Source organism: Pinus tabuliformis, chromosome 4_2, assembly GCF_031772625.1.
Source record: "Pinus tabuliformis cultivar Carrire ecotype Pingquan chromosome 4_2, CPIR1, whole genome shotgun sequence".
Taxonomy (NCBI): domain Eukaryota; kingdom Viridiplantae; phylum Streptophyta; class Pinopsida; order Pinales; family Pinaceae; genus Pinus; species Pinus tabuliformis.
In genome coordinates, this window is record NC_142304.1 from 551047068 (window position 1) to 551058558 (window position 11491).

The window sequence follows — 11491 nt, forward strand, 5'->3', positions numbered from 1 at the left end:
AGTGGGTATAATCATATCCAGATTAGCCTTGAGGATCAGGATAAGACCACCTTCACTTGTCCATGGAGGACCTTTTATTATAGAGTCCTTCAATTTTTGTTGTGAAATTCCCCTACTACATTCCAAAGGGTAGTTTTGAGTATTTTGATGATCTTGTTCATGACACAGTTCAAATTTATATGGATGAATTCACTCCTTATGGGAATGATTTCCAAGAAGCTCTTTCCAATATGTGTAATGTTTTAAAGAAATGAATTAAAATGAATCTCTCACTAAGTCTTGAAAAGTGTGAATTTTTTATGATTTCAGGGAATTTCCTAAATCACTTAATTTCTAAGGAAGGGATCCAAGTTGACCTTAACAATATTTCCATTATCAAAAGGGTCTTTGTCCCTTAGAAATAAAGGGATGTTAGAAGTTTCCTTGGTCTAGTTGGATACTATAGGATATTTATTACGGATTTTAGTAAGATGGCCTCATATTTGTTCGGATTGCTGACTAAGGATTCATATTTTGTTGGCAAGATGAATGTCAAGTGGCATTTGAAGAGTTAAAGGATAAATTAACCACTACACCAATTCTAAGGGGTCCCAATTTGGAATTTCCTTTCCAAGTCCACACAGATGCATTTGACAAAGCTATAAGAGCATCTTTGGGACCAGTGGAAGGCAAATTTCCCTATGCCATTGTTGTTGTTACTACAACACCCTCCACAAATTTTTCCTACAACCAAATTTTGGAGCGTACCTTAATCTTGCATACTGTCATCACAAACAATGAGACTCATTGTTTGTGTTTTCTATAAGTGTTTTGGTCCCATTTACAAGAAAATCAAGGTGTCGTATTTTCACATGTCAAGTGTCATACATTGCACGAAAGTTAGTTTTGGTTGTTTCAAGGGGTAATATTTTCATAAAAGAGTTTGTATTACCATGTAAACATGTGTCACAATCATTTCCAAATTTGTAAGCACTATCGCACAAGTTTCATCATGGTCGTCAAAAAGTGTATATTCAGTGTCGCGCTTGTCATCACAAAGTTGTTGCACTGAGGGAAGTATGTTGTTCATGTTTTTTGGAAGATATATGTTGTGTTGTCAAGTTTTCTAAGTGTGTGATCACAATCCAGTCTTTTCGCTATCACACCAGCCTCATTATTCCCACACTTAGTCAAATTCAAAAGCTTTCTGACCAAGCAGCTTAACCTCATCTGTCCTTCCTAAACTTCACATTGTGCGGTCTCAACTCTCAAGAAACAACCCAGCCTCTTGGAATTATGCAACATAGTTCCTACCTCCCAAGACTGTGGACTATCTAGCCTCAATGCTCAAGCCCAACCATTGAGCTCCAATGTTGTGCAATCCACCACTCTAGCCAAGCCTAAATTATGCATGGAATAGTCTCAATTCTCAATCCCAACCCTTGAGCTCTTGAAATATGTAATTTCTTAGTCACCTGGCCTCCCTATCCTTCCAACAATGCATAGTGGGAAACTTCAATAATCAATCCCTCAGTCTATCTCCTTGAGCTCACCAACTATAAAATCATCAAGTCCAATCAAGCTTGATCTATGCATTGCACAGTCTCAACGTTTTTACTTGACCCTTGACCACTAGAGTTGTGTAATTTTGTATTCATTTCGCCTCTCCCTCATCTTACCACCTGGTTCCGACTGAATCAGTGGATCATCTTGCAACATCTTAGACTAGGGATTTATCAGACCGATTCCATCTTGTCATGAGTGAATCCAAAATGTAGGTTCTCTATCATGCTATGATAGGATGATGAAGAAGGAAATAGAGAAGGGGAACATGCTAGAAAATTGTTATGAAACCAGCTCACAAAAATATAGAAAAGATAGATCAACACCTTAGAAACTAGCCTCTTTGAGGGGGCAACCTCCTTTCAATTACAAAAATGAACAATTCTTGGATGATACAAATGAGAAGACCTCATTTCTATATATAGGAGTCTATGGGGTCATAATGTAATCAAAGCCAACATAACAATAATAATGTAAGGGCACAACAATAACAATAGTGGGCTTCTATGGGGCACAATAATAACAATATGGGGACTACATGGGCACAACAATATAATAAGGGGGTTGCACTAATAACAATAAGGGGTTAGACTAGTAGTATAGGGACCTAACATGCCCCTCTCCTTCAAAAAGTGTTGTCCTCAATGCTTGAGTAGTTCTGGATGCTTCTGTATAAAATTCTCATCCTCCCATGTGGAACCTTCAGCAGGTAAGTTCTTCCACTTGATGAGATACTCTGAAATTGATCGATTTTGTAGCTGTCGAGTTCTTGTTTCTGTGACTGCTTCAGGTTCCAATATGATTTTTCCTTCCTCATCAAGTTTTGACAATATTGTTTGAATTGGGAGCTTGTCACTTATAAACTTCTTTAAGCATGAAACATTGAAAAATGGGCGCACTCAGGAAGATGCAGGAAGCTCCAATTTGTATGCCATAGTACCAATCTTTTGCAGCGTCTTTTAACAACCATAATACTTTGGTGATAATTTATTGTCCTTCTTAGCTTGTGTTATCACAAAATCATGTACTGATGGCTGCTATCAGTTAGACTCTATGTAACTATTTCAGACCAGACTCTTGACTAAGGATTAGCCTCCCTAGTCTGAGAGGGCTCTCTCACAGATTATGAATATTGATTAATGACAAGGAAAGATGGCTAACTCTTATAAGACACATGAAGAAAATATGCTGGCTGGACAAATATCAAATTAGTTCCCATTGGGCTTATGGAGTCACTAAAATCTCAGTAAACAATGGCACTATCCTTTCATAGAAATCAGGGCACTTTACATCTAATGTTCAAACATAACCTATATGAAACACAGTTTGCCAAGCATACAGGAAGTCAGAGCATGAAACATGAGTTCTGAGTGATTATGCAATAACAAGACTGTAAAAGAACACTAAAGAGAATAACCATCACACATTTGAACAATAAGATCTATTGTGAATCCTGAGAAGAAATAACAGTTATTTGTATTACTGAGCTCTGCTATACATAAACCAAAATAGTCTTCTTCTTTATCAAAACATCCAACCCCTGTTACATAGATCATTCAGCTATATATAAAAACATGACTCTAACTACTTGGAGCTTCCTCCTCCAGCATGAGGGGAGCTCGATGACTGCCTATGATGACACCTACTAACTTTTAACTAACTAATAATTACAGCTGCCTATTAATTGACAGCGCTGGAATCCTAAAACAATTAAAACTCTAATTCTACATCATGCTGGAAATAGCATTTATTACAACCAGGATGGTGTTCCTACGAGAGAAAGGAGAGAACAGGCTCATTCTCTGACAAGTGGCTTCTTTTAGTTTGGCTGTGATAGGTGTCTATAGTTGCTTGCTGGCCTTTAATGTAACATGTTTTCCAACACCCTGAAATATAGGAAACTGCTCCTGTTTGTCGGTCCTTGGTTTGCCTCAACATATTCGAATCCAAAGGAGTATGCTTTTATCCTTTAGTTAACCAAAATAGAGCATCCTGTATGTGATGTCCACCGTTTCATGTACCTTGTGATGACACAACATTTCAAAAAAAAATTGCCGCTTTGTTAATCTTAATAGATCAACTGAACTGTAACATGCAGCTACAGCAGTTTCGTAGCGCGCTACGAAACTGCTGTGAAATTTCAAAAACACAGCTTCAACCCAAAATTTGACTGTCTTCAAGTAACAAGGAAGAAGAAATGTATGCCAATCATTGGCAATGAAAACAAAACCCTCCCCATAAGGTCCACTAAAGTGTTCACTGCCTGAAAGATTAAGAATCCTTGGAGTTTCAATAGCTGCCTGACATAAGAGGCTAAAACAAAATTCATTGTCTTGGGTTTTTATCCCTGAACAAGAGATAACTGCCTCAGAAGGTTTATGATCTTCTGTTTCAACACCATCATCTGTTAAAATGTCACATTCCGCTGCAATTGCTTTCTGTATCAATTTGACCATTGTTCTTGACAGTATTGTTTAGTTCATGGCATTCTTCAGACATGCTAGAATGTTCTGCATCGAATGAACAAAGTTGATAATCCTTTATCCGATTAATAGTACCCATGGAAAAACCGAGTTCATGCAGCATAACACGTTCATGATAGCCAGTACATTCCTGTAAAAGTACTTGGGATGCATCTGCTGCTAAAGTACTCAATCCTGACCAAAATATATTTGCAGCAAAGGTGCAGAATTCTGAAGGTATACAAACAAGGCAGTCCAATATAACTTTGGCAGCAACCTTGAGAGCCTGAGTGTCTTGATCAACCTTCTGAGATCTGTCATTATAATCATATAGAATATGTGGTTTTCCCAAAACCGATGTATGCACAGAAACATCATGAACCTTCATCTCCCTTTGCTGCTATTTCTTACAGTTAATGCAATTTTTTGTCTTATCCAAAGGCATAAAAGTTGTATGTTATGATGCTGGTCTGCCCATCCAATACAATCAACAAGAAGATTTGATCAACTTCTTCTGTTGCCTTACACACAAGTCTGAATCATTTCTTGAACTCTTTCAGCTCAAAAGTACTGTTATTTCTATTTTCTCACTGTACTTGACTCATGCAAATTGCACCTACCCTTTCATGAGACCCTGCATACATATCTTGTTGACTGTGAAACCCTTGATGCAACCCGAACATTATACTCCTTGCCAGGATGATAAAATTCTGCAAGGCCCCAATCTATGAGACGAAGTTTCCTCTGCTCATGGTCTATCATGACATTGTGTGGCTTAACATCACGATGCATGATTCCCTGGGAGTGACAGTAATCTAAAGCCTTTAAAAGCTCATAAATATAGTATCGAATATCATAATCCGATAATGTCGGATAAAGGACTCTGAAATCTGTGTTGTTTACATATTCAAAAATCAAGCTAAGAGTTTTAGATTGCTGGTCCCGAACTATATCAAGCAGCTTCACAATATTTGGACCTCCACAAAGGTTCTGCAATATTTTGATCTCTCTCTTGATCTTCTTCTTCTTGACAGGTTTCAAGATCATGATAATGCATCGCTCATTGTTAATGCTATTGACACCCTCAAAAACCTCACTGTACTTGCCCCTGCCCACTTTTCGCACAACCTCATAATCTTCCTGATCACTTTTGCAGCGCAAGTAAGGTGAATCAATCTCAAAACCCTCTGCTTTCTCTGTTTCAGTTTCTTGCCGGAATGACTGTATGGCCGATTGTTAAATGGCGGAAGAATAATAGAAGCATAACTGCATGCGGTTTTTTTAAAACATGTGTCTATGTCCTTTGTCGGTGGAAGAACTAATGAACAAACAGCTAGTACCGTTCGCCAAATCTTAACATTTCAAAAGCTCATCACTGACACGTACACGATCCCACAACCATGTATACTTGAAGATGACATATGCACTACCTTTTAGTCGATAACCAGCTTCTACTTCATGAGAGGAATTCACACTTATACAAGCATTTTTATCCTGAGAAACGTTCTTATCATCATAAAGAGCCTGAAGAACCTCAGACAACGGTGGAGCTGACATCATCGCCTTGATATCTTCAATCTTATCTGAAAGATCTGACATTAGACCTTTAAGCACATCAACCTCATCCACAACAGTTGTAGCCAGTGTACCAGTATGGAGATCTCCCTCGGGAACATTATTTGTCTGTGCATATTTGCCAGAACTTTCATCTTTGGATGTCTCAGCTTCATTTGTATACAAGCTGGGATTTTAAATAGCTTAGTGCATCTGGGATCTTGTTCTGCATCTGTAGAGCCAAACATATCTTAAAACATAGTTGTGAAATATGTCGACTGTTGGGTTCTTCCAAGCGTTCTACTATAGAAAGAGCTCTCAAGTAATCACTTGCAGAAGTCTGAAAATCCTTTCTTTCCAATGATGCATCTTCTAAGACACTATACCACGACCAGCATCTTCTAAATCTTGATATGCTTTCCTTCTTATGATTGGCACCTTATTCAAAAACCACCTTTCTATTAACCTCAGCTGTCATTGACAGTGGAACTGATTGAGGACTTTTATCCTGGTTAACAAGCTTTAAACTCTCACTAGAAGGCAAGCAAGCCTGTAGCCATAACTCAGATGAATTACAAACTTCACTATCAATTTGCAGAAACAGGCTTTTCTATGCATATATCATATTACCACAGAACCCATAGGAGACAAAGGTGATATGGGTGAGATATTGGCTATGGATTTGAACAATTCCCCAATTTCGTAGCGCAGCCAGTGCAAAGTCGGTGTTTTTCGCTACGAAATCACTAAAACAGGTTGCGCTGCGAAACTGCTAAAAGATTGTTGCGCTGCGAAAACACTTTGTCCTTAAGCTAGTCTGAGCAATTTTGGCAACAGAACTTTCAGTGATAACAGTGGCTCCACTTGGGATAGTGTGCCCTTGTGGTACACTAAGAACTCGCAGTTCCAGTGCCTTATAAAATTTATTTGACAAACAGAAATTTGCTTGACCAGCATGACTGTAGGAGAAAGAAAGCTACTTCTACTGAAAAATGCTCAGTTGACCTTGAGCTTATTTTGCATTTACCTCTACCTACCTACCCTAACAATTTCAACTTCTTTCTGCTCAATCAATATGAAATTTCCAATGTAGCCAATCCTCTGTTTTATCTGATATTTGATTTCTTTGACTGCATCGGAGTTCAGAGCCAATATGATAGTATGATGACCGCTGCCACTGAAATTGTCTCTGATCTTTATAGGAAAACTGAAACACTGGAGAGTAAAACTCTTCCATGTAATCAGCTATAGGATCCCAGAATATATGATCAGCTTGATTTTTCTTGTAACTTTCCAACTGTGCAAACTGATCTTCAACAACAGTGTTCAGTTCCTCAATCGTGAAAGAGAAAGGAACTAGCATTCTCTCCTTGCGTTCTGCCATAGAAAACCTCTGAAAATAATGATCATGATTATGAAAACTATATGCCTGAATTTGACCTTCTAAACCTTCAATTTCTTTCTCAATGTCCTCAGCAACTTCATTCAAAAATCTCATCTTATCCTCTGACTTGCAGTCAAAGGATTTTAGATATGAGGACAAGGACAAAGAAAAATATTCATTTGTTTCTTCTTTACTATGATCATTATTCCATTGTCTAAAACCTTCAACTGAGGGAGAGTCTGTCACCACCTCTGACCTATCTATCCATTCCTCCAAAAACATAAGCCATAAGTCTTGAAATGACTTAACGGATTTGATAGGAAAACTTTCAATCCATTGTTTGCATTTCCCTTGAAGTGAATCATAAAATAACATAATGCAAACATCCTCATGTTTAACTCTAAGAAGCTCAACAAAATGACAGAAATCTGAGATATGCTTCAGAGTTAAACTCAAATCTTCTCCATTAAATTTGGGACCATTCCTTAGAAAATATGCATCCTTGGGAAAATGATTTGGGAAACCATGAATTCCTGAAAAATCTATGCATGCATACCTTGAACTAAGAGTGGTAGCTTCTGGGTCCTTCATAACTCTAGTGGAATCACCATGAACCTATGAATTTCGAATTCTTCAACAATGGAGTCGCCAAGGTAGTTTTGCAGCCTCAAAAACCTTCTGAGCTCCTGCTACCTTCAGAAGTTCAGCTTCATGATTTCGGGAAAGAATAATCTTCAGGCTCTCGGCAGATGCACCAAAATGTTATCACAAAATCATGTACTGATGGCTACTATCAGTTAGACTCTATGTAACTATTTCAGACCAGACTCTTGACTAAGGATTAGCCTCCCTAGTCTGAGAGGGCTCTCTCACAGATTATGAATATTGATTAATGACAAGGAAAGATAGCTAACTCTTATAAGACACATGAAGAAAATATGCTGGCTGGACAAATATCAAATTAGTTCCCATTGGGCTTATGGAGTCACTAAAATCTCAGTAAACAATGGCACTATCCTTTCATAGAAATCAGGGCACTTTACATCTAATGTTCAAACATAACCTATATGAAACACAGTTTGCCAAGCATACAGGAAGTCAGAGCATGAAACATGAGTTCTGAGTGATTATGCAATAACAAGACTATAAAAGAACACTAAAGAGAATAACCATCACACATTTGAACAATAAGATCTATTGTGAATCCTGAGAAGAAATAACAGTTATTTGTATTACTGAGCTCTGCTATACATAAACCAAAATAGTATTCTTCTTTATCAAAACATCCAACCCCTGTTACATAGATCATTCAGCTATATATAAAAACATGACTCTAACTACTTAGAGCTTCCTCCTCCAGCATGAGGGGAGCTCGATGACTGCCTATGATGACACCTACTAACTTTTAACTAACTAATAATTACAGCTGTCTATTAATTGACAGCGCTGGAATCCTAAAACAATTAAAACTCTAATTCTACATCATGCTGGAAATAGCATTTATTACAACCAGGATGGTGTTCCTATGAGAGAAAGGAGAGAACAGGCTCATTCTCTGACAAGTGGCTTCTTTTAGTTTGGCTGTGATAGGTGTCTGTAGTTGCTTGCTGGCCTTTAATGTAACATGTTTTCCAACACCCTGAAATATAGGAAACTGCTCCTGTTTGTTGGTCCTTGGTTTTCCTCAACATATTCGAATCCAAAGGAGTATGCTTTTATCCTTTAGTTAACCAAAATAGAGCGTCCTGTATGTGCTATCCACCGTTTCATGTACCTTGTGATGACACAACATTTCAAAAAAAAATTGCCGCTTTGTTAATCTTAATAGATCAACTGAACTGTAACATGCAGCTACAGCAGTTTCGTAGCGCGCTACGAAACTGCTGTGAAATTTCAAAAACACAGCTTCAACCCAAAATCTGACTGTCTTCAAGTAACAAGGAAGAAGAAATGTATGCCAATCATTGGCAATGAAAACAAAACCCTCCCCATAAGGTCCACTAAAGTGTTCACTGCCTGAAAGATTAAGAATCCTTGGAGTTTCAATAGCTGCCTGACATAAGAGGCTAAAACAAAATTCATTGTCTTGGGTTTTTATCCCTGAACAAGAGATAACTGCCTCAGAAGGTTTATGATCTTCTGTTTCAACACCATCATCTGTTAAAATGTCACATTCCACTGCAATTGCTTTCTGTATCAATTTGACCATTGTTCTTGACAGTACTGTTTAGTTCATGGCATTCTTCAGACATGCTAGAATGTTCTGCATCGAATGAACAAAGTTGATAATCCTTTATCCGATTAATAGTACCCATGGAAAAACCGAGTTCATGCAGCATAACACGTTCATGATAGCCAGTACATTCCTGTAAAAGTACTTGGGATGCATCTGCTGCTAAAGTACTCAATCCTGACCAAAATATATTTGCAGCAAAGGTGCGGAATTCTGAAGGTATACAAACAAGGCAGTCCAATATAACTTTGGCAGCAACCCTGAGAGCCTGAGTGTCTTGATCAACCTTCTGAGATCTGTCATTATAATCATATAGAATATGTGGTTTTCCCAAAATTGATGTATGCACAGAAACATCATGAACCTTCATCTCCCTTTGCTACTATTTCTTACAGTTAATGCAATTTTCTGTCTTATCCAAAGGCATAAAAGTTGTATGTTATGATGCTGGTCTGCCCATCCAATACAATCAACAAGAAGATTTGATCAACTTCTTCTGTTGCCTTACACACAAGTCTGAATCATTTCTTGAACTCTTTCAGCTCAAAAGTACTGTTATTTCTATTTTCTCACTGTACTTGACTCATGCAAATTGCACCTACCCTTTCATGAGACCCTGCATACATATCTTGTTGACTGTGAAACCCTTGATGCAACCCGAACATTATACTCCTTGCCAGGATGATAAAATTCTGCAAGGCCCCAATCTATGAGACGAAGTTTCCTCTGCTCATGGTCTATCATGACATTGTGTGGCTTAACATCACGATGCATGATTCCCTGGGAGTGACAGTAATCTAAAGCCTTTAAAAGCTCATAAATATAGTATCGAATATCATAATCCGATACTGTCGGATAAAGGACTCTGAAATCTGTGTTGTTTACATATTCAAAAATCAAGCTAAGAGTTTTAGATTGTTGGTCCCGAACTATATCAAGCAGCTTCACAATATTTGGACCTCCACAAAGGTTCTGCAATATTTTGATCTCTCTCTTGATCTTCTTCTTCTTGACAGGTTTCAAGATCATGATAATGCATCGCTCATTGTTAATGCTATTGACACCCTCAAAAACCTCACTGTACTTGCCCCTGCCCACTTTTCGCACAACCTCATAATCTTCCTGATCACTTTTGCAGCGCAAGTAAGGTGAATCGATCTCAAAACCCTCTGCTTTCTCTGTTTCAGTTTCTTGCCAGAATGACTGTATGGCCGATTGTTAAATGGCGGAAGAATAATAGAAGCATAACTGCATGCGGTTTTTTTAAAACATGTGTCTATGTCCTTTGTCGGTGGAAGAACTAATGAACAAACAGCTAGTACCATTCGCCAAATCTTAACATTTCAAAATCTCATCACTGACACGTACACGATCCCACAACCATGTATACTTGAAGATGACATATGCACTACCTTTTAGTCGATAACCAGCTTCTACTTCATGAGAGGAATTCACACTTATACAAGCATTTTTATCCTGAGAAACGTTCTTATCATCATAAAGAGCCTGAAGAACCTCAGACAACGGTGGAGCTGACATCATCGCCTTGATATCTTCAATCTTATCTAAAATATCTGAAATTAGACCTTTAAGCACATCAACCTCATCCACAGCAGTTGTAGCCAGTGTACCAGTATGGAGATCTCCCTCGGGAACATTATTTGTCTGTGCATATTTGCCAGAACTTTCATCTTTGGATGTCTCAGCTTCATTTGTATACAAGTTGGGATTTTAAATAGCTTAGTGCATCTGGGATCTTGTTCTGCATCTGTAGAGCCAAACATATCTTAAAACATAGTTGTGAAATATGTTGACTGTTGGGTTCTTCCAAGCGTTCTACTATAGAAAGAGCTCTCAAGTAATCACTTGCAGAAGTCTGAGAATCCTTTCTTTCCAATGATGCATCTTCTAAGACACTATACCACGACCAGCATCTTCTAAATCTTGATATGCTTTCCTTCTTATGATTGGCACCTTATTCAAAAACCACCTTTCTATTAACCTCAGTTTTCATTGACAGTGGAACTGATTGAGGACTTTTATCCTGGTTAACAAGCTTTAAACTCTCACTAGAAGGCAAGCAAGCCTGTAGCCATAACTCAGATGAATTACAAACTTCACTATCAATTTGCAGAAACAGGCTTTTCTATGCATATATCATATTCCCACAGAACCCATAGGAGACAAAGGTGATATGGGTGAGATATTGGCTATGGATTTGAACAATTCCCCAATTTCGTAGCGCAGCTAGTGCAAAGTCGGTGTTTTTCGCTACGAAATCACTAAAACAGGTTGCGCTGCGAAACTGCTAAAAGA

The 11491-nt window shown here is 38.1% G+C and overlaps 2 pseudogenes; both read right to left on the minus strand.

The window, feature by feature from the left end:
- Positions 1 to 4628: 4628 nt before the first annotated feature.
- LOC149170461 (casein kinase II subunit alpha pseudogene) lies at positions 4629 to 5603 on the minus strand (annotated as a pseudogene).
- Positions 5604 to 9781: 4178 nt separating this feature from the next.
- Positions 9782 to 10714, minus strand: LOC149170462 (casein kinase II subunit alpha pseudogene; annotated as a pseudogene).
- Between the last annotated feature and the right edge of the window lie 777 nt (positions 10715 to 11491).